The 24487-nt window shown below is 39.4% G+C and overlaps 2 non-coding genes across 2 annotated transcripts; one reads left to right on the top strand and one right to left on the bottom strand.

Annotated features, from left to right (window-relative positions):
- The first annotated feature begins 1451 nt into the window (after positions 1-1451).
- Positions 1452-1559, top strand: LOC112798587 (small nucleolar RNA R71). Its single transcript, XR_003200193.1, has one exon. It is a non-coding gene; the product is annotated as a small nucleolar RNA R71 (small nucleolar RNA).
- A 21345-nt stretch (positions 1560-22904) lies between these two features.
- Positions 22905-23012, bottom strand: LOC112798964 (small nucleolar RNA R71). Its single transcript, XR_003200557.1, has one exon. It is a non-coding gene; the product is annotated as a small nucleolar RNA R71 (small nucleolar RNA).
- Between the last annotated feature and the right edge of the window lie 1475 nt (positions 23013-24487).

Genomic DNA, 24487 nt, shown 5'->3' with positions numbered 1-24487 from the left:
AACTCTCCTCTATCAACATCAATCACAGCCCTTGCTGTGGCTAGGAAGGGTCTGCCAAGGATGATGGATTCATCCATGCACTTCCCAGTCTCTAGGACTATGAAATCAGTAGGGATGTAATGGTCTTCAACTTTAACCAGAACATCCTCTACAAGTTCATAGGCTTGTTTTCTTGAATTGTCTGCCATCTCTAGTGAGATTTTTGCAGCTTGCACTTCAGAGATCCCTAACTTCTCCATTACAGAGAGAGGCATGAGGTTTACACTTGACCCTAAGTCACACAAGGCCTTCTTGAAGGTCATGGTGTCTATGGTACAAGGTATTGAAAACTTCCCAAGATCCTGTCTCTTTTGAGGCAGTTTCTGCCTAGACAAGTCATCCAGTTCTTTGGTGAGCAAAGGGGGTTCATCCTCCCAAGTCTCATTTCCAAATAACTTGTCATTTAGCTTCATGATTGCTCCAAGGTATTTAGCAACTTGCTCTTCAGTGACATACTCATCCTCTTCAGAGGAAGAATACTCATCAGAGCTCATGAATGGCAGAAGTAAGTCCAATGGAATCTCTATGGTCTCATTTTGAGCCTCAGATTCCCATGGTTCCTCATTGGGGAACTCATTGGAGGCCAGTAGACGTCCATTGAGGTCTTCCTCAGTGGCGTTCACTGCCTCTCCTTCCTCCTAAAATTCGGCCATGTTGATGGCCTTGCACTCTCCTTTTGGATTTTCTTCTGTATTGCTTGGAAGACTATTAGGAGGGAGTTCAGTAATTTTCTTGCTCAGCTGACCCACTTGTGTCTCCAAGTTTCTAATGGAGGACCTTGTTTCAGTCATGAAACTTTGAGTGGTTTTGATTATATCAGAGACCATAGTTGCTAAGTCAGAGGTATTCTGCTTAGAACTCTCTGTCTGTTGCTGAGAAGATGATGGAAAAGGCTTGCTATTGCTAAACCTGTTTCTTCTACCATTATTATTGTTAAAACCTTGTTGAGGTCTCTGTTGATCCTTCCATGAGAAATTTGGATGATTTCTCCATGAAGGATTATAGGTGTTTCCATAGGATTCTCCCATGTAATTCACCTCTTCCATTGAAGGGTTCTCAGGATCATAGGCTTCTTCCTCAGATGAAGCCTCCTTAGTACTGCTTGGTGCATTTTGCATTCCAGACAGACTTTGAGAAATCATATTGACTTGTTGGGTCAATATTTTGTTCTGAGCCAATATGGCATTCAGAGTGTCAATCTCAAGAACTCCTTTCGTCTGACTAGTCCCATTGTCCACAGGATTTCTTTCAGAAGTGTACATGAATTGGTTATTTGCAACCATTTCAATTAGCTCTTGAGCTTCTGTAGGCGTCTTCTTCAAATGAAGAGATCCTCCAGCAGAGCTATCCAAAGACATCTTGGATAGTTCAGAGAGACCATCATAGAAAATACCTATGATGCTCCATTCAGAAAGCATATCAGAGGGACACTTTCTGATTAATTGTTTGTATCTTTCCCAAGCTTCATAGAGGGATTCTCCTTCCTTCTGTCTGAAGGTTTGGACTTCCACTCTAAGCTTACTCAATTTTTGAGGTGGAAAGAACTTTGCCAAGAAGGCATTGACTAGCTTTTCCCAAGAGTCCAGGCTTTCTTTAGGTTGAGAGTCCAACCATGTCCTAGCTTTGTCTCTTACAGCAAAAGGGAATAGCATAAGTCTGTAGACCTCAGGGTCAACCCCATTAGTCTTGACAGTGTCACAGATTTGCAAGAATTCAGCTAAGAACTGATGAGGATCTTCCAATGGAAGTCCATGGAACTTGTAATTCTGTTGCATTAGAGAAACTAATTGAGGCTTAAGCTCAAAGTTGTTTGCTCCAATGGCAGGGATAGAGATGCTTCTCCCATAAAAGTTGGGAGTAGGTGCAGTAAAGTCACCCAGCACCTTCCTTGCATTGTTGGCATTGTTGTTGTTTTCGGCTGCCATGTGTTCTTCTTCTTTGAAGAATTCGGTTAGGTCCTCTATAGAGATTTGTGCCTTGGCTTCTCTTAGCTTTCACTTCAAGGTCCTTTCGGGTTCAGGATCAGCCTCAACAAGAATGCTTTTGTCCTTGCTCCTGCTCATAAGAAAGAGAAGGGAACAAGAAAATGTGGAATCCTCTATGTCACAGTATAGAGATTCCTTTAGGTGTCAGAGGAAAAGAAAAGTAGAAGACAGAAGTAGAAATTTCGAACTTATCAAAGGAGCTGGAGTTCGAATTTTGCATTAAGGAATAGTGTTAGTCCATAAATAGAAAGATGTGAGAAGAAGGGAAGTAATTTTCGAAAATTGAGTGAAAGATTTTGAAAATATTTTTGAAAAACACTAATTGATTTTCGAAAATTATGATTGAGAAAGAAGTGAAGTGATTTTTGAAAAAGATTTTAAAATTAGAAAAAAAAAGATTTGATTGAAAACTATTTTGAAAAAGATGTGGTTAAGAAGATATGATTAGTTTTAAAAAGATGTGATTGAGAAGATATGATTTGAAAAACATTTTAAAAAAAAGATTTGATTTTTGAAAATTAAAAACTTGGCTAACAAGAAAAGATATGATTTAAACATTAAACCTTTCTCAACAGAAAAGGCAACATACTTGAAATGTTGAGTCAAATCATTAATTGATAGCAGGTATCTTTGAAAATAGAAAGAAATTGAATTTGAAAAAGATTTGATTGAAAAGATATGATTTGAAAAAGATTTGATTTTGAAAAGATTTTGAAAACTTGAAAAAAAATTGCATTGAAAAACAGAATCTTCCCTCTTGTGCCATCCTGGCGTTAAACGCCCAGAATGGTGCACATTCTGGCGTTTAACGCCCAAAACACTACCTTTTTGGGCGTTAAACGCCCAACCAGGTACCCTGGCTGGCGTTTAAACGCCAGTCTGTCCTTCTTCACTGGGCGTTTTGAACGCCCAGCTTTTTCTGTGTAATTCCTCTGTTGTATGTTCTGAATCTTCAATTCTCTGTATTATTGACTTGAGAAGACACAAATTAAAAATATTTTTGGATTTTTAATAATAAGAAAAAATCAAAATGCAATAAGAATCAAATAACAATGCATGCAAGACACCAAACTTAGCAGTTTGTATACTACTGACACTAATGAGAATGCATATGAGACACACAAAACACTCAAGTCAAGAGAATTTAAAGATTAGAGTAAGAAATCATCAAGAACATCTTGAAGATCACTAAGACACATGAATGAATGCATGCAATTGACACCAAACTTAACATGAGACTAGTGTCTCAACAAGAAACATAGAATAATTTTTTTGTTTTTATGATTTTGTAAAATTTTTTTGTGCTTTTTCGAAAATTAAGTGGAAAAAGGTATCAAAGTTCTTAATGAGAATTCCAGGAATCAGTGCAATGCTAGTCTAAGACTCCGGTCCAGGAATTAGACATGGCTTCACAGCTAGCCAAGCTTTCAAGGAAAGCTTCGGTCCAAAACACTAGACATGGCCAATGGCCAGCCAAGCCTTAGCAGATCACTGCTCCAATAGCAAGATTGATAAAAATCAACAAGCTTTTGTGACGATAAGTTGAAACCTCGGTCCAATGAAATTAGACATGGCTTCACAGCCAGCCAGATTTCAACAGATCATCATGAAACTCTAGAATTCATTCTCAAGAACTCTGAAGAAAAAAAATACCTAATCTAAGCAACAAGATGAACCGTCAGTTGTCCAAACTCAACAATCCCCGGCAACGGCGCCAAAAACTTGGTGGACGAAATTGTGATCACTACAACTTCGCACAACTAACCAGCAAGTGTACTGGGTCGTCCAAGTAATAAACCTTACGCGAGTAAGGGTCGATCCCACAGAGATTGTTGGTATGAAGCAAGCTATGGTCACCTTGTAAATCTTAGTCAGGCAAACTCAAATGGGTATGGTGGTATGCGAATAAAACATAAAGATAAAGATAGAGATACTTATGTAATTCATTGGTAGGAATTTCAGATAAGCGTATGAAGATGCCTTCCCTTCCGTCTCTCTGCTTTCCTACTGTCTTCATCCAATCCTTCTTCCTCCTTTCCATGGCAAGCTCAAGCAAGGGTTTCACCGTTGTCAGTGGCTACCTCCCATCCTCTCAGTGGAAATGTTCAACGCACCCTGTCACGGCACGGCTATCCATCTGTCGGTTCTCGATCAGGCCGGAATAGAATCCAATGATTCTTTTGCGTCTGTCACTAACGCCCCGCCCTCAGGAGTTTGAAGCACGTCACAGTCATTCAATCATTGAATCCTACTCAGAATACCACAGACAAGGTTAGACCTTCCGGATTCTCTTGAATGTCGCCATCAGTTCTAGCCTATACCACGAAGACTCTGATCTCACGGAATGGCTGGCTCGTTTGTCAGGCGAGCACTCGGTTGTCAGGCGATCAACCATGCATCGTGTATCAGGAATCCAAGAGATATTCACCCAATCGAAGGTAGAACGGAGGTGGTTGTCAGTCACATGTTCATAAGTGAGAATGATGATGAGTGTCACGGATCATCACATTCATCAAGTTGAAGAACAAGTGATATCTTAGAACAAGAACAAGCGGAATTGAATAGAAGAACAATAGTAATTGCATTAATACTCGAGGTACAGCAGAGCTCCACACCTTAATCTATGGTGTGTAGAAACTCCACCGTTGAAAATACATAAGAACAAGGTCTAGGCATGGCCGAATGGCCAGCCTCCCAATGATCTAAGATAGCATCAAAACAAGGATAACTACCCAGATGAAAATACAATAGTAAAAGGTCCTACTTATAGAAAACTAGTAGCCTAAGGTTTACAGAGATGAGTAAATGACATAAAAATCCACTTCCGGGCCTACTTGGTGTGTGCTTGGGCTGAGCAATGAAGCGTTTTCGTGTAGAGACTCCTTCTGGAGTTAAACGCCAGCTTTAGTGCCAGTTTGGGCGTTTAACTCCCATTTTGGTGCCAGTTCCGGCGTTTAACGCTGGAATTCCTGAGGGTGACTTTGAACGCCGGTTTGGGCCATCAAATCTTGGGCAAAGTATGGACTATCATATTTTTCTGGAAAGCCCATGATGTCTACTTTCCAACGCCGTTGAGAGCGCGCATATTGGGCTTCTGTAGCTCCAGAAAATCCGCTTCGAGTGCAGGGAGGTCAGAATCCAACAGCATCTGCAGTCCTTTTTAGTCTCTGAATCAGATTTTTGCTCAGGTCCCTCAATTTCAGCCAGAAAATACCTGAAATCACAAAAAAGCACACAAACTCATAGTAAAGCCCAGAAAAGTGAATTTTAACTAAAAACTAATAAAAATATACTAAAAACTAACTAGATCATACTAAAAACATACTAAAAACAATGCCAAAAAGCGTACAAATGATCCGCTCATCAGATGTCATTGAAACGGTAGCTGAGAATGACTACTTTTATGCTTCTGAAAGAAGCAACACTCGAGGAGTAATGGAGCTGAACCACATGGATGCATTGCTGGCTCAAAATAAGATGATCACCAAGTAGCTAGCAGATCTCACCAAGAAGGTGGAAGAAAACCAAGTTGCAGCAGTCATCACTTTATCACCAACTCAAGAAGGAGTGAATGCAGAGGAAGAAGGTGACTGGGAACAAGCCAATTATGTTGGAAACTCACCCAGACAAATCCATGATCCATACTCCAAAAATTACAATTCTGGATGGAGAAATCACCCTAACTTTGGGTGGAGAAATCAACAAGACCAAGGCCAAGACCAGAGACGCCACAACCACAATTCCAACGACAATGCAACTCACCAACATCCCTCACAGAGATCCTATCAACAACCACCTAATCTCAACCCACCATCACTAACTGAGGATAGACTTTCCAAGATTGAGACTCTACTTGAAGACATATGTAAAGAAGTCCAAGACAACAAGGTGTTTAAGGATGAAGTGCGAACTAATATCAAGAACCAAGGGGAAACCATCAAGAGACTGGAGTCCCAAGTAGGGTATCTATCTCAACAGTTTCCCAAACCCACTGATGGTATTCCCAGTGACACAAAGAAGAATCAAAGAGGAGAAGCAAAGAAAGTAAGGTGGGAAGAATGCAAGATGATCACCACAAGTGATGAGAGGAGTGTGGAGGAAGTAGACACACAAACAGAACACCTCCAAGACAGTCCAAAGGAAAATCATGAAGAAAGAAACCATGCATCCCAACCAACAAACAGGGGGGAGCTAAAGAAAGGAGAGATCCTGAACCCGTATGCACCCTTTCCCCAAAGGCTCAAAGGTGGTGTAGCAAGGAGAATGTATTCAAGATTCCTCGACATGTTTGCATCTCTTGATGTAAATATACCATTCATTAAATCCCTTCAGCAAATGCCCTCCTACATCAAATACATAAAGGAGCTTCTGGCCAAAAAGAGTTCATTGAAGGGTGGACAAACAATAAAGATGAACAGGGAGTGCAGTGCCCTCATTCAAACAGAGCCACCTACAAAGAAGAAGGATCCAGGGAGTTTTCACATTCCATGTGCTATAGGAGAGACAATGATTGAGAAGGGGCTCTGTAACCTGGGAGCAAGTATCAACCCAATGCCTCTATCCCTCATGAAAAAGCTTCAAATTAATGAGCTAACATCCACAGATGTAATCATCAAATTGGCTGACAAAACTCAAAAGCAGGCAATAAGAGTGGTTGAAAATGTGTTAGTGAAGGTTGGAAACTACTTCCTGCCCATGGACTTTGTTATCCTGGAAATGGAAGAGAATCTCATCCATCCAATCATCCTGGGAAGGCCATTCTTAGCCACAGCCAGGGCACTTATAGATGTGGAGCGAGGAGAGCTAGTATTAAGGATACACGATGAACAGCTTACCTTCAGTGTTTTCAAACCCTCATAAGAAGCTGATCATGATAACAAAAAGTCAGAGGAAGCGCACAATAAAGGGTTGATAGAAGAGGCAAGCATGGGAGCATAAATACCACACCTAAAAATCCCCATTGGTGACAACCAATGTGATCAGAAGGAGCAACACCCAAGTGTAATTCAAAAGGAACCAGACCCACCAGAGTCATATGAGACAAGCAACAAAACTTTCCTCAAAGAGAAAAACACAAGTAGCAAAGTGACATAAAGGGACACAAGAAAAAAAGTCCCAAGGGGATGGAAAAACAAGAAAATCCCTATAGAAGATTTCTCTCCAGGAGATGAAGTGGTCTCTGCCTACTTTCCATCTATACCGCTTCATCTCCCCACTATTCCATCTCAGCTGCCTCCAGTATACACCATCAACAAAATCTTATCCTTAGAACATGTGGAACTTCTTAACAAAGCCAATGGAAACAGGTTCACTGCAAGAGGGGAAGATTTGAAGCACTACCAACCACCCTGACAAAGGCCAAACGACAAGCTAATGACGCTAAAGAAGCGCTTCATGGGAGGCAACCCATGTTCTATACCCTCTCTCTTTAATCTCTAAGTAGTAATAAAGCAAAGTTCATGGATTCTAAATCAACTTCGACAAACAATATAAGAATCCCTACATGCAACATATAGTACATGATAAGTTTGGTGTTCAAGGCACACCAAGAGGGCTTGAACACACTTCATGATATGAGATTCTTTTCAAATCTTGTTGCACCATATGATCACAAACAAGTTTGGTGTTACCAACATTGCATGCATGGGAAATTGATTGGTTGGTTGATTTGCATCCATGAAAAGCATTTAGTAATTTAAAAAAAAGGATTTAACAGTAGCTATTTCATACTTTAATTTTTCCCACCAAAAATTCAATTGACTTTTTGCATTCCCTTTTGTCTTGTATAGGAAATCAAAAAGGGTATAGGTGGTACTTGATAGGACAATCAAAGAAGGGAGATTCGGCCACTATACCAAGAGAAATACACACTTGTCTTCAAGGGGAGTATCTTGGGAAGTGTTGCCATGCAACATTGGGAGTTGGATAGCCTTGGAGACCGAACTAAGACCCTCATAAAAGAGGTGATCCTTATGCTCATCCAATGCCAAGCCCCCAACCGTCCATCATTAAGCAACACCATCAATCCACACCCTTCAATCATTTACCATTCTCCTATATAAACCCCTTCACTCAACAACCTTCTATCTCTCTTCCTTCTCTCAACACACACACTCCATTCTCCACCAAAAGTTTCATACACACTCTCCTAGCCACGTCTTGTGAGCAACAAACATATCAACCATCCTGCATGGTATCATCAAGCTCCAAGAGGCGAAAAGGGAAGGAACCTATAGAGCAGCCTCCTTTTGATGAAAAGAAATTTAGAACCTTTTACCATGCACTACAATTTGGGTGGATGGCTGATAAAGAAGTCATATACGAGTTAGGCTTTCAAGTCACAAAAACTGAGTGCCCCAAAATCACAGAGAATGTGGAAAAATGTCAATGGGAGCTCCTCACCGATCCGATTACAAGGGGGAACGCAACTCTGGTAAGAGAGTTTTATGCAAATGCGGTTAGACATGATAAGGCAGATGAATCCTATACAAGTTTTGTGAGAGGGGTAATGGTGGATTTTAGTCCCATGAGCATCATGAGGGTGCTAAAGCTGCGAACCATACCCTTTGCAGAAGAGAGCTATCACTCAAGAATAGACAACAACTCCGACCACGACCAGATTATGAAAGATATCTGTGTGCAGGGAGCGGATTGGGACAGAGACCCCATGGGAAGCCCAGATTTATAAAAAGAGGAGACCTCCTTCCTGAGGCTAAGGGGTGGTTCAAAATTGTAAGGAGATCCATCCTCCCAGCTGGAAATAACTCAGCGGAGGAGGGACGTTTGGAGCGTTAGTGACAAAGGTAAGTGTCACTAACGCTCTCGAAGCTAGGCATGCCCACGTTAAGAGTCACGTTAGTTATACTAACATGAACTCTAACGTAGGGAAAGAGGGGCATAAGGCAACATTATTAGAAAAAGTGATTCCCAATAACGCTTGTGAATGATCATAAGGCAATGTTAGTGGTCACATTAGTGCCACTAATGTTGAAGTTAACGTGGACTATTTTGGGGTTGGAACGTTAGTGAAAAAGGTGATTGCCACTAACGTTCTCGAACCCACATTTTCACTTAACATTAACATCACTAACGCCCATGCCTAACTCACACTTTTCTGTAAGCTAAGCCCACTAAAGAGTGTAACTGCTTCAACTCAAGATCTAAGGCCCACATCCAAGACTTGAAGAACTCACTGGAAGATCAAGAAGAGTAATATATATAGGAGTAGTTTTGAACTATAGAGAAGCTTGGCACTTTGGAGAACTACCCTCTGTATATTTACTTTTCTGCATTTTCTAGCTAAGCATGTATTCTTTTCTGCCATTTTCCATTTCCAGAGCTATGAACAACTAAACCCCTTTCATTGGGTTAGGGAGCTCTGTTGTAATTTGATGGATCAATTATAGTTTTCATTCTTCTTCTTCCTTCTCTTCTCTTAATTTACTAGAAAGCTTTCGATCTTAATTCAATTGGTTAGTTGTCTTGGAAAAGAAACTCTCCATAATTGGATCTCCTCTAAGCCTTGAAAAAGGGATTAGGAGATCATGCTAGAAATGCTTTCTCATGTTGGACCAAATTGGGGTCTGGGCGGATATAGTAACATGTAATCCTCCCAACACTTTGATTTGGAAATATATGTGATATAATCCGTGACCATACTTCATCTCTTCCCATGAGCAATTAAATCAAGGAATTGGGTAATTGTTCAAGCTTAGAGAGATTGGGTTGCCAAGAAATTGGAATCCAATCACTTAAGATTGCCAAGGAGATCAATAGATGCTTTGATTGAGGAAGAGATGAAAATGAATTTGATCTGGAGAATACAACATCTCCTAAGCCCAATGAATTTCCTGTAAAACCCGGTTAATTAACGGCTAATTAGCCTATAAATGAGAATTTATTCTAGAAAGCCTAAAATGTGATTTTTATGGCTAAAAGTGATAGAGGAAATTGAGATGAGAATTTTGGTACCAATTTTATAGAATTCGGACCAAGATTGGACCGAACGGGCCAAACCGGGCCAACCGGACCCAAAGTGGGTCCTTGGCCCAACATAACTAGACCAAAACCCTAGTTTTCAACATTCTCTCTCCTCACTAAACACACTCACATGCTGAAAATGGAGGCCATGGAGGGAAGAACTCTCTCTCAAGTTCTTTCTCTCACTTGACCTTCAAACCACCATAACTTTTGATCTAGAGCTCCGATTGCCGCTCCGTTTGCGGCCACGCATTCACCGCGGAGAGCTCTACAAAACCCATACAATCAATCTTGAGGCAAGCCACGTGTTTCTGTTCGAAATCCAAACCCTTATTTTTGAGTTTCATGGATGAAATGTTGATATTTTGGGTTCTTTGATGTTATAGGACCCAACTCTCTTGAAGGAGAGGGTTAATCTTGTCTCCTTGGACCTTGGGTGTGGTAAGATTCTCAATCCTAGTGTAATTTTGTTGTTCTATGATGTTTGGGTATTGAGATGTTGTGTATGGGTATGATGATTGTGGTTTAGGTTGTGTATGTGTGAATATTGGAGCTTGATTGGTGATTTTGAAAAGCTTGGAAAGGGTTTGGTGGTGAAAAATCTATTCTTGGAGGTGTTGAGGCCTTGAGAGATTGTGGATAAGTGATTTGGAAGTGCTCCGGTGGAGCTTGGGAAAATCGGCTAAGGTATGGTTTCGGTTTCCCGTATCTAATATGTAATGTGGTAGGAAATACTTAGGCTAGAGGCCCTAAGATAGGCATTGAATGGTTGATGTTGTTGAATGATTGAGATATATGATGTGGTCATATATGTGATGATGATTAATGGTGCCTTGATGGTATGATGTATGAGAAATATGCATGTTGTGATATATGCTTGATGATTGGTTATGGTTGAATTATGGGTTGAACCATGTTGATGGTGAGTATGATATTGATTGTGTACAATGATGATTTATTGGAATTGGTGTTGTTGACAATTGGCATGAGTAAGAGTATATGATATGTCAATATGTTTGAGTTTGAGCCACTTGGGTGAAGTGGGTTAAAATGATGAGATAGTGATTTTGTAATTTGTGGTAAAGTGTCAATGTGTGAGTTGAGGAGGCTTGATGTTGAAATTGATATATTTTGATTGATTTCAAAGAAAAGGGATGAAAATGGCATGTTTTGATTGATTTTGAAAAGAGTTGGAAATGGCTTGTTTGCAAATGGCACTTTGTGGTTTTTATGAAAAGAATGGTTTTTGGGCATACTTTGGTGGGACATAACTTGGACTACGGATCTCTGTTTTGTGTCAAATCTATGTAGAAATGAAATTGGATCCGGAATGTCCGTGCCGTTCGAAGAACGGGTGAAAAACGATTTAAAATGAGGAAGTTATGTCCGTTGGAAGATTGGGGTTTAAATTGGTGAATTCTGCAGCTTTTAACTTAGAAAATTTTTAGCAGAATAAGCCCTTGCGCGTGGGCGCACTTGGCGCGTACGCGTCGTTCTTCCAGAAAGCACCATCCACGCGTGCGCGTGATGTGCACGGGCGCGCCGATTGTGTTGCACCCAATGCCCAGCCATTTTCCAGAGAGTTATGCCAGAACTGTGCCAGTGTTGTGCCTGGGGCACGAGAACACCCACGCGTACGCGTGGTCGACGTGTGCGCGTCGATTAGCAAATGTTTAATCCACGCGTTAACGTGCATGACGCTTGCGTGTCGATGAAGTTTTTGAGGCCATCCATGCGTGCGCGTGAAGTGCGCGTACGCGTGGACCTGTTTTCATCCCAAAGTTGATTTTTGAGTTTTAAAAGCCAAATTTCATACTTCTAAGCCTCCGATCTCACCACTTATATCTTAAATCATTATGATATGTCTAGCTATGAGAAGAAAGGCTAGTGAATGTGGTAACTTGCGAGTGAAGCAAGGAGAAAATGAATGATCATTGATGATCAAGCATGATTATGTGAGATGCGGAGGATGGTGGTGGAAGTGCTTGTTATGCCATGAGCCGAAAGGTCGTATTTGTTAATGAGATGGCTGGTTATGGATTTAACCGTGATGCCAATGGGCTGGTTATGGATTTAACCGTGAGCCGGAATGGCTGTGTATGATATGAATATTGGCTGGTTCTGGACTGAACCGTGAGCCGGATGGCTGATATGGATGTTGATCCATGGATGAGAATTCATGCATGTTTATACTGAATTATTGATAATTGTGATTTGCACTTCCACTATCTGAGATACGAGTTTCCCTGGGTAGTAGCAGTGGCTAGCCACCACGTGCTCCAGGTTGAGACTTGATACTCTGTTGACCCTATGTCATAAGTGTGGCCGGGCACTGTGAAAGACCCGGATGAGCTCACCCCCGTAAATATTCACCAGTGAGGGTGATGGATATAGATCATGATTATGATCAAGTTTATAACGAGTATAACTCGAGTTGGGGATGCGTGACAGAGGGACAGTCCAATGGTTAGCTACCAGGACTTGTCGGGTTGGCTCTATAACCGACAAGATGATATCATCAGCTACTAGGGACAGGCATTCATCATATGCATACTATATGAATTGTTTGAGACTGCCTATTTGACTGCATATTACTTGCTAATTGTATAAATGCCTTACTTGTTCCTAATTGTATACTTCTTTCTTGATATAACTGTGTCTGCTACATTATACTCCTGTTGGTGGTTGGGAGGTCTGAAGGAATTGGAAAGGGAAGTATTAGTTAGACTGAAGTATCTTTAGTCAGATACCCCTATATGGTTTAGCTTGTTTATAAGCTTTGATATTATCTGGAGGAAGTTCTAGGATTGCCTTTGGCTTTCCTCCATTATTATGTATTATATATGTGGAAGCTGTTACCATGCTGGGGACCTCTGGTTCTCACCCATGCGGATTTTGTGGTTTTCAGATGCAGGACGTGAGTTTTCTCGTTGAGGCATGCTGGAGACTTCTATAATTGCGAAGATCCTTTGTTCTCGGGGCTATGTTTTGGTTTATATGTTTTGCTTAGATAATTTTATCTCCATTAAATAATACAAACTGTGATGACTCCTCTTATGGGAGATTTTGGAGAATAGGTTTTATGTATTTGTGTCCCTTTGGGTTTCCTTTGGGGTTTTCCTTATTTTTATCATATGTATATATTGCTATGCTCGGACCGGTTATCTTCGCAGCCGGATTTTGAGTCTTGATATTCCTGTTTTTGACACTCCTTTGTATATATATATATATAATCACGCGTTGGCTATCCTTGTTCGTTACGTTATCGATCGGAGTGTTGCGCTTTAGAGTTGCGATTTTTTTGCTTACCCCTTTTTCTACAAAGGCTCCTAGTTATAATCAATCATTCATACTACTATACGTACTAAATTTTTATTTTAGAGGTCGTAATACCTTGCCATCTCTGAATTATGACTTAAGCATAAGACTCTGTATGGTAGGGTGTTACATTTCCCATCTCTGATCTTACCCATTCTCTTTAGTTTCTGCCATTTATTTCCATGTTCATCTCCCTGATTCCCCATTTAAGATTATGCACTTTATTTTCTGCAATTTACTTTCCCGCCATTTAATTTCCTGCAACATCAACTACACTCTGTTTAGCTCAACTAGCATATTCTTCCAACTAAAGTTGCTTGACCAATCAATTCCTGTGGGATTCAACCTCACTCTATTGTGAGTTTTTACTTGACGACAATTCGGTATACTTGCCGAAGGGAAATTTGTTGAGAGACAAGTTTTCGTGCATCAGATATCACTTGTCGGTATATAAATGTCAACTCGCACAAGCTTTCGGATGTTGCTTTTCTGCCACACCAGGGATATGATGCCATGCACACTCTCATACTTAACCCAAGGATATAGTGCCTGGCACACTTGTATGCTTAACCCAAGAATATAGTGCCTGACAGACTCTTGTAATAGAAAAGGTTATCAATCATCATTCAACCCAGGGATATAGTGCCCTGCACAGTATCGTACTTAACACAAGGATATAGTGCCTGGCACACTCTCAATATTCAACAAATTCATCATTCCTTTATGAGTCCTCAACTCATCATAACCATCATCAGTTTAACATTTTCTCAAATTTACCCCCAACTATCATCACCTCTCAAGTCCTCTTAATCATCCCCAATATAGTATTCCACCTGCTCACCCACAACTTCAGAAACCTAAACCTCTCTCTTCTAAACTCATAACCATAAATACCCTTTTTTAATTCACTTATTATGTTCTCCCTTGATTCAAAGTCTAAATACTAGCAAAAAGATTTTAAATAAGTGTTACAGAAGTTTGCAAGCTTGTTGGATAGGTAAAATGGTTAAAAACTATGCTTTCATTGAAAAATAGCGCAGTGTGCGTACGCATAGTGGTGTGCGTATGCACACAAAGTAAAATGTGCTATTTTGAGTGCACACACACATACGTAAGAACGCCCTCAACAGAAAGTACTTCCCAGCATGTGTGTACGCATGATGTTGTGCATACGCACGACTTGCAAATTTCACAGAGTGTGTGTGCACACTAGAGTGTGCGAACGCTCTCAACTGTAGGCATATCCCTGTGTGTGCATGCACACCAGAGTATACGTGCGCACACAAACCAAAACTCACCATTTCTGCAATATCATAGAAATCAAATTTTTTACACCAACTTCCAACGATTATATCTCTTTCTACAAAATTCTGATTTCCACAAAATTTATACCATTTTAAAACTCTTTGAATTATCTTTAGTTTGATAAAAGTTCAATCAATTTCAAAAACTATAGCTCAAGATATGATCCGCCAAGGTTGGCATAAAACCCATTTTTTACCAAAAACCTTAAAACTCATTTTTTACTAAAACTCTCAACTTAAAACCAAATGATTCACAACCCAACAATATCAAAACTACTCAAGAATCCATACCAAGCATTCCTTAACCATATCAATAATTTAATGATCTAAACCATTTAATACTCACCTTATCCAACTCTAAATTCAACCTAATTCACACAAAAACTCATAAATTTCATCATTATTCAATTATACAACATCCAACCTTTAATATCCCAATTTATCAACTCCTTCAATACTTATCAATCCAAGCATCAATTTATCATCATCAAAATTTATCACCACTCATCATAATCATATTCAACAATATCAAGACTTACCATCCATTACCAACGATATCAGTATTCATCATCAATCATCAACAATATCAACAAACCCTCATCAACAACAATAAATCACAACATTCATCATCAACCTCTATTGTCATTAAATACCAACAATCAACATTGATAATATCATATATTCCACATCTCAAAACTCTATATTGTCATTACCACCATACAACTTGTCTTCAAACATCAAAATTACATACAATTAAGCATACACTCAAACATTCAATCCTATCTTAAGGTCAACTAGCCTAAGGTTCACGAAACAATATATATTACATAAAGAAAACCGAAACCATATCTTGGCCGATTTTCAAAATGTACCAAACACCAAAACGAAGCCACCAAGCTCGATCCAAAAGCCTCAAACCAACTCCAACAAACACCAAAACTTAATCTAACATCATACAACATACTAACATCAAACCTAGGATTCACAAAAACAACTAAACACAAGGGTTCAGTGAGATATTACCTTACTCAATGAGATTAGGAGCAAAATCCAACAATATTTCAGTGCTAGATTACCCCTAAACAAACAAAATCACAAAATCTACTTAAAAACTAAATATAAAAACGTGAAATCACTTAGGGAAGAAAACTGGAGCTAGAGAAAGAGTTTTTTCCAACAAAACTTTGTTAGAAATAACGAGCGTGGCGAGAGCGACACATGGCCGCAAACGACTTGTCAATCGGAGCTCCGTAGCTCAAGTTATGGTCACCGAAAGTTGATTGTGAATAGTGACCAAAACCTTTGCTCTCTTCTCTCTCAAAGCTGCGCCCCCTTTCTTGTTTCCAAGGTTAAAATGAGCTGAAAGCTCATTAAACATGCATATATATGTTGGGCCTTGGGCCCGGTTTAGGTCCAGTCCAACTTATTAGTGTTTTAGGTCTATTTGGTCCAACTTTGGGCCAAAATCTTTAAGATTAGTACCCGGTTTTACATTCTAAATTATTTTTGTCCTTTCAAAATAATAAATTAAATTTTCAAAATTTTATTTTTCCAAAATATGCAGCACCGAACAGATTAGAACCGGTACTGCCGGCTTAAGCACCGGTACGCATTTTTACAAAGATTTTCCGTAAAAGATATATTTTCCCACTCAAAAAAATTTATTGAATTCAAATTTTACCTTTTTAGTTTCAAAAGAACACTTCTATATTTTAGAACCTATTCCAGGAAATTAAAAATTATTATTTTATTAAAACGGTTATTCCGGTCCTTACACTGATGATAGGATAGAGGGTCAAGAACCTTACCAAATTGAGGACCCAACTCCATTGAGAATAGTGGTTGATACCGGTGAGCCAATCACCCTTAGGTCTTCTGTTATAGATGATGACATCATTAACCTTGGACTAGATGTCGACGCACTTTCACTAGAAGACGGGGTCAATGGCGACAAAGAAGAGGAAGACAAGTTTGATGATAATTAGAAAACTACTTTGGAAGAGGAGGATGGTGAACCAAAAGAAGAAGAGGAAGAAGATGATGACTCTGATTAGGGTTAATGTAAACATAGTTTTGTAATATGTATTTCCTTAAGATACTGTGCGCATTTGTAATATATATTTCAGTGAATAAACATAGTTCTGTGAATGTTATATAGTTAAAATTATTTCAGATATTTCACTTACCATCAGTAAATTTTGTAATTTATATTTTTTGTACTGGGGATTCAGGTTTAAAAGAATATTTTAATAGTTAATTATCAAGGTACATTAGATATTGATGGCAAAAGATAACTAAAAAAAAGATACTTCGATTAGAATTGTGATGCGTGAGCATCTTTCTCATCTTTTTCTAGTGAATTTGCATTTAAATTGTTAAGTTTAATCAAGAATTAATTGTCTTTTAGCCACTATGGATGCCACTTTGAGTCTTGTGCAATTCTGTTTATTTTAGGTAGCATTCAGCTGGTTTTGATGGACTTTCTGCAGCACAAAAATTAAAAAAGATGACAGCGAGGAGCGACGCGTGTGCATACCTGACGCGTGCATGTGATTTGGAGCTTTCCATGGTGACGCGTGCGCGTGCCTGACGCGTACGTGTGAAAAGCGAAGTTGCACAGCGACGCGTGCTCGTAACTGACGCATTCGCGTGACACGCAGAATAGACCATTGACGCTTACGCGTGACTGACGCGTACGCGTGACATGCGCGACGTGCAGAGAATGCAGATAATGCTGGGGGCAATTTCTGGGGCCCATTTTGGCACTCAAGTAAGGCGCAGCTCTCTGCCAAGTTAGGTGCGGATCCAGTGAAGCCAAGTGGTCCCCACGTTACAAGACGTGGATTATTTAATTGATTCTGATTCAAATTTGAATTTGAAAAGAGGAAAAGATATTATCTTAATTTTAGATATTAGATTTTAAATTAATTAGGATTAGTTATAAAAAGGAGAAACATTTCTTCTTTAGGGGGGATTCAAGGGGATTCCATTAGGGAATTCTATACCAATTTACATTCCGTACTCTACAATCCTGATTTTCACTCTTTTCCCATGAGCAATTAAACCTCCACTGTTAAGGTTAGGAGCTCTATCTATTGTATGGATTGATACTATTATTTTTCTATTTTAATTCATGTTTTGATTTATATTTCAATAATTGTTTTCGTTCTTTATTTTATGAATTTGGGTGGAACGAAATTATGACCCATGTTCTAATTGAGTTCTTGTATAACTTGGAAAAGCTCTTTACTTGAACAACAGCTTGAAAACATATGATCCTGAATTTCTAATTGTTTGTATTTAACAGGATACATGATATATAATTCCCTTATTTTTGGATAATTAGAATTCTTGTGGCATATAAAATGGAATTTGATCATCACCCTCTAATTGGAATTAATTGACCAAGAAATTAGCAGTTGATGAATTTAGAGGAGACTAGGAAGGTCTAAGGAATTAGGGTCTAGTCACAAATAGTTTGCCATAAATTAAATCTTGCATGATTAAAATAGTTAGTAAGAAAAATCAATCCAGAAAATAGATAACTCTGAAACCTTAACTACCCTCTCCATACTTTATTCCCAACCCATTTACTTTACTATTTTAATTTCTGTACGATTGTTTAATGCTCTTTGAATATTCAAACACTCCTTTCTGTTTGTATGACTAAGCCAATCAATCAATCATCGTTGCTTGATCCATCAATCCTCGTGGAATCGACCCTCACTCACCTGAGGTATTACTTGGTACAACCCGGTGCACTTGTCGGTTAGTTTGTGGATTGTAAAATTCCGCATCAAGTTTTTTGCACTATTGCCGGGGATTGATAGTGATTAACAACTATTAGTTGTTTGATTGCTTAGATTCGGCGTTTTATTTTTAATTTTATTAAAATCTATTTTTAATATTTTCGAAAAAAAATTTATGTTCTGTCTTCTTTGCTTTCCTGTTTACCACATGGTACGTTTAATTCTGTTCGGTGTTTTGTGCTAAGGAAAAATAATGGAGAGAGATCACATGGGTTACTACTCACACCCGAGTAGTGATTCATATTATGGTGGATGGAGGAACTATCCAAATTTTGGTTGGCAAAGTCAAAACCAAATAAACTTCAATGCTCCATGTTCCAATTATCTAGAGCCACCACCTCCATATTCATATCAAGAACCACTATCTCCATATTCATACCAAGAACCACCACCTCTCTATCCATATCAAGAACCATCATCCTTTTACCCATATCAAGAGCCACCATCTCCCTATTCATACCAAGAACCATCCTCTTTTTACACTTATCGGGAACCATCATCTCCTTCTTATGCATACCAAGAACCACCATCTCCTTATTCATCTCAAATACCATCAGATCTTGAGCTTCTCATGAAATAATTCCTACATGATTGATGAGCGGATAATTTGTATACTTTTTGGCATTGTTTTTAGTATGTTTTTGATATGATATAGTTAGTTTTTGGTATATTTTTATTAGTTTTTAGTTAAAATTCACTTTTCTGGACTTTACTATGAGTTTGTGTGTTTTTCTGTGATTTCAGGTATTTTCTGGCTGAAATTGAGGGACCTGAGCAAAAATCTGATTCTGAGACCAAAAAGGACTGCAGATGCTGTTGGATTCTGACCTCCCTGCACTCGAAGTGGATTTTCTGGAGCTACAGAAGCCCAATTGGCGCGCTCTCAACGGCGTTGGAAAGTAGACATCCTGGGCTTTCCAGCAATATATGATAGTCCATACTTTGCCCAAGATTTGATGGCCCAAACCGGCGTTCAAAGTCACCCTCAGAATTCCCAGCGTTAAACGCCGGAACTGGCACCTAATTGGGAGTTAAACGCCCAAACTGGCATAAAAGCTGGAGTTAAACGCCAAGAAGAGTCTCTACACGAAAAATGCTTCATTGCTCAGCCCAAGCACACACCAAGTGGGCCCGGAAGTGGATTTTTATGTCATTTACTCATCTTTGTACACCTTAGGCTACTAGTTTTCTATAAGTAGGACCTTTTACTACGATCTTTGAATCTTTGAATCTTTAGAGATCTTTGGATCTTTATATCTTTTGATCACTTTAGATCTTAGATCATTGGGAGGCTGGCCATTCGGCCATGCCTAGACCTTATGCTTATGTATTTTCAACGGTGGAGCTTCTACACACCATAGATTAAGGTGTGGAGCTCTGCTGTACCTCGAGTATTAATGCAATTACTATTGTTCTTCCATTCAATTCCGCTTGTTCTTTATCCAAGATATCACTTGTTCTTCAACTTGATGAAGGTGATGATTGACGCCCATCACCATTCTCACCCATGAACAAAGTGACTGACAACCACTCTTGTTCTACAAGCATTTGAGGCTTGGTGAATATCTCTTGGATTCCTGATTGCACGATGCATGGTTGATCGCCTGACAACCGAGTGCTCACCTGACAAACGAGCCAGCCATTCCGTGAAGTCAGAATCTTCGTGGTATAGGCAAGAATTGATGGCAGCATTCAAGAGAATCCGGAAGGTCTGACCTTGTCTGTGGTATTCTGAGTAGGATTCAATGACTGAATGACTATGACGTGCTTCAAACCTGTAACCTACCGGGCGTTAGTGACAGACGCAAAAGAATCACTGGATTCTATTCCGGTAGGGGAGGGAACCACACCGGTGATTGGCAGCACTGTGACAGAGTGTGTGCATTAGCTTTCACTGCGAGGATGGGAGGTAGCTGCTGACAACAGTGAGACCCTACACGAGCTTGCCATGGAAAGGAGTAAGAAGGATTGGATGAAGACTGTAGGAAAGTAGAGAGACGGAAGGGAAGGCATCTTCATACGCTTATCTGAAGTTCCTACCAATGAATTACATAAGTATCACTATCTTTATCTTTTATGTTATTTTCGTTCATCACCATATACATTTGAGTTTGCCTGACTAAGATTTACAAGATGACCATAGCTTGCTTCAATACTAACAATCTCCGTGGGATCGACCCTTACTCGCGTAAGGTTTATTACTTGGACGACCCAGTGCACTTGCTGGTTAGTTGTGCGAAGTTGTGTAATGCCATGGTATTGAGCTACCAAGTTTTTGGGGTTCATGACCGGGGATTATGAGAGTTGTGAAAAAGTATTGTTCACAATTTCGCCCACCAAGTTTTTGGCGCCGTTGCCGGGGATTGTTCAAGTTTTGAGCAAGCTTTTGGTAACATCAGTGCCAAGATCCGGCAACAACATCAAGTTTTTGGTGTTATTGCCCGGGATTGTTTAGGCTGGACAACTGACGGTTCATCTTGTTGCTTAGATTAGGTATTTTTTTTTCAGAGCTCTTAAGAATGAATTCTAGTGTTTCAAGGTGATGTTCTTATCATCACCAAAGCTGATTGATCTTCATCAATTTAGCTCTTGAATGCAATGTCCTGCTGAAGCTTGGCCGGCCATGTCTAATTTCTTTAGACTAAAGCTTTAGACTAACATTGCATGATTCCTGGAATTCTCATTAAGAATTTTGATACCTTTATTTTCTTTTTCTACATAATTTTCGAAAAATCCAAAAAAAAAAATTATAAAATCATAAAATCCAAAAATATTTCTTTTTTGAGTCTAGAGTCTCATCTTAAGTTTAGTGTCAATTGCATGTTTCTGTTCTTATTGCATTCATGCATGTGTCCTCATTGATCTTCAAGTTGTTCTTGATGATTTCCTTGTTCTGATCTTTGAATTCTATTGACTTGAGTGTTTTGTGTGTCTCATATGCATTTTCGTTTTGTTAGTGTCAGTAGTATACAAACTGCTAAGTTTGGTGTCTTGCATGCATTGTCATTTGATTCTTGTTGCATTTTGGTTTGTCCTTATTATTAAAAATCCAAAAATATTTTTAATTTGTGTCTTTTCAAGTCAATAATACAGAGAATTGAAGATTCAGAACATACAGCAGAGGAATTGCACAGAAAAAGCTGGGCGTTCAAAACGCCCAGTGAAGAAGGACAGACTGGCGTTTAAACGCCAGCCAGGGTACCTGGTTGGGCGTTTAACGCCCAAAAGGGTAGCATTTTGGGCGTTAAACGCCAGAATGGATACCATTCTGGGCGTTTAACGCCAGGATGGCTAGGGGAGGAAGATTTTGTTTTCAAATCAGATTTTTTCTAAGTTTTCAAAATCTTTTCAAAATCAAATCTTTTTCAAATCAATTTTCAATCAAATCTTTTTCAAAATTAACTCCTTTCCTTTTTCAAAAATACTTATTAACAATTAATGATTTGATTGAACATTTTTTGCCTTTTCTGTTGAGGAAGGTTTTATGTTTGATTCATATCTTTTCTTGTTAGTCAAGTTTTTAATTTTCAAATCAAATCTTTTTAAAATTGTTTTCAAATCATATCTTTTTAATCATATTTTTTTCAAAATAAGCTTTCAATCAAATCTTTTTGATTTCTAATTTCAAAATCTTTTTCAAAAATCACTTGATTTCTTTTCCATTTTCATTTTTCGAAAATTAAGTGATGTTTTTCAAAAATGTTTTCAAATTTCCCACTTAATTTTCGAAAATCACTTCCCTCCTTCTCACATCCTTCAATTTATGGACTAACACTATCCCTTAATGCAAAATTCGAACTCCATCTTCTTTGATAAGTTCGAATTTTCCACTTCTGTCTTCTACTCTTCTTTTCCTCTGACACTTCAAGGAATCTCTATACTGTGACATAGAGGATTCCACATTTTCTTGTTTCCTTCTCTTTCTTATGAGCAGGAGCAAAGACAAAGGCATTCTTGTTGAGGCTGATCCTGAACCTGAAAGGACCTTGAAGAGAAAGCTAAGAGAAGCCAAAGCACAACTCTCTTTAGAGCACCTGACCGAATTCTTCAAGGAAGAAGAACACATGGCAGCCGAAAACAACAACAATACCAACAATGCAAGGAAGGTGCTGGGTGACTTTACTGCACCTACTCCCGACTTCTATGGGAGAAGCATCTCTATCCCTGCCATTGGAGCAAACAACTTTGAGCTTAAGCCTCAATTAGTTTCTCTAATGCAACAGAATTGCAAGTTCCATGGACTTCCAATGGAAGATCCTCATCAGTTTTTAGCTGAGTTCTTGCAAATCTGTGACACAGTCAAGACTAATGGGGTTGACCCTGAGGTCTATAGACTGATGCTATTCCCTTTTGCTGTAAGAGACAGAGCTAGAACATGGTTGGACTCTCAACCTAAAGAAAGCCTGGACTCTTGGGAAAAGCTAGTCAATGCCTTCTTGGCAAAGTTCTTTCCACCTCAAAAATTGAGTAAGCTTAGAGTGGAAGTCCAAACCTTCAGACAGAAGGAAGGAGAATCCCTCTATGAAGCTTGGGAAAGATACAAACAATTGATCAGAAAGTGTCCCACTGATATGCTTTCTGAATGGAGCATCATAGGTATTTTCTATGATGGTCTCTCTGAACTGTCCAAGATGTCCTTGGATAGCTCTTCTGGAGGATCTCTTCATCTGAAGAAGACGCCTACTGAAGCTCAAGAACTGATTGAAATGGTTACAAATAACCAATTCATGTACACTTCTGAAAGAAATCCTGTGAACAATGGGACTAGTCAGAAGAAAGGAGTTCTTGAGATTGATACTCTGAATGCCATATTGGCTCAGAACAAAATATTGACTCAACAAGTCAATATGATTTCTCAAAGTCTGTCTGGAATGCAAAATGCACCAAGCAGTACTAAGGAAGCTTCATCTGAAGAAGAAGCTTATGATCCTGAGAACCCTTCAATAGAAGAGGTGAATTACATGGGAGAACCCTATGGAAACGCCTACAATCCTTCATGGAGGAATCATCCAAATCTTTCATGGAAGGATCAACAGAGACCTCAACAAGGTTTCAACAATAATAATGGTGGAAGGAACAGGTTTAGCAATAGCAAGCCTTTTCCATCATCTTCTCAGCAACAGACAGAGAGTTCTAAGCAGAATACCTCTGACTTAGCAACTATGGTCTCTGATCTGATCAAAACCACTCAAAGTTTCATGACTGAAACTAGGTCCTCCATCAGAAATCTGGAAGGACAAGTGGGTCAGCTGAGCAAGAAAATTACTGAACTCCCTCCAAGTACTCTTCCAAGCAATACAGAAGAAAATCCAAAAGGAGAGTGCAAAGCCATTAACATGGCCGAATTCTGGGAGGAAGAAGAGGCAGTGAACGCCACTGAGGAAGACCTCACTGAACGTCCACTGACCTCCAATGAGTTCCCCAATGAGGAACCTTGGGAATCTGAGGCTCAAACTGAGACCATAGAGATTCCATTGGACTTACTCCTGCCATTCATGAGCTCTGATGAGTATTCTTCCTCTGAAGAGGATGAGTATGTCACTGAAGAGCAAGTTGCTAAATACCTTGGAGCAATCATGAAGCTAAATGACAAGTTATTTGGAAATGAGACTTGGGAGGATGAATCCCCTTTGCTCACCAAAGAGCTGAATGACTTGTCTAGGCAGAAACTACCTCAAAAGAGGCAGGACCCTGGGAAGTTTTCTATACCTTGTACCATAGGCACCATGACCTTCAAAAAGGCCTTGTGTGACTTAGGATCAAGTGTAAACCTCATGCCCTTCTCTGTAATGGAGAAGTTAGGAATTTTAGAGGTGCAAGCTGCAAAAATCTCACTAGAGATGGCAGACAACTCAAGAAAACAAGCCTATGGACTTGTAGAGGATGTTCTTGTTAAAGTTGAAGACCATTACATCCCTACTGATTTCATAGTCCTAGAGACTGGGAAGTGCATGGATGAATCCATCATCCTTGGCAGACCCTTCCTGGCCACAGCAAAGGCTGTGATTGATGTTGATAGAGGAGAGTTGATCATTCAAGTGAATGAAGAATC

This window comes from Arachis hypogaea, chromosome 4 (assembly GCF_003086295.3).
Source record: "Arachis hypogaea cultivar Tifrunner chromosome 4, arahy.Tifrunner.gnm2.J5K5, whole genome shotgun sequence".
Classification (NCBI taxonomy): Eukaryota; Viridiplantae; Streptophyta; class Magnoliopsida; order Fabales; family Fabaceae; genus Arachis; species Arachis hypogaea.
Note: the sequence above shows the minus strand (reverse complement) of the source record. Positions and strands in the feature narration are given on the sequence as shown.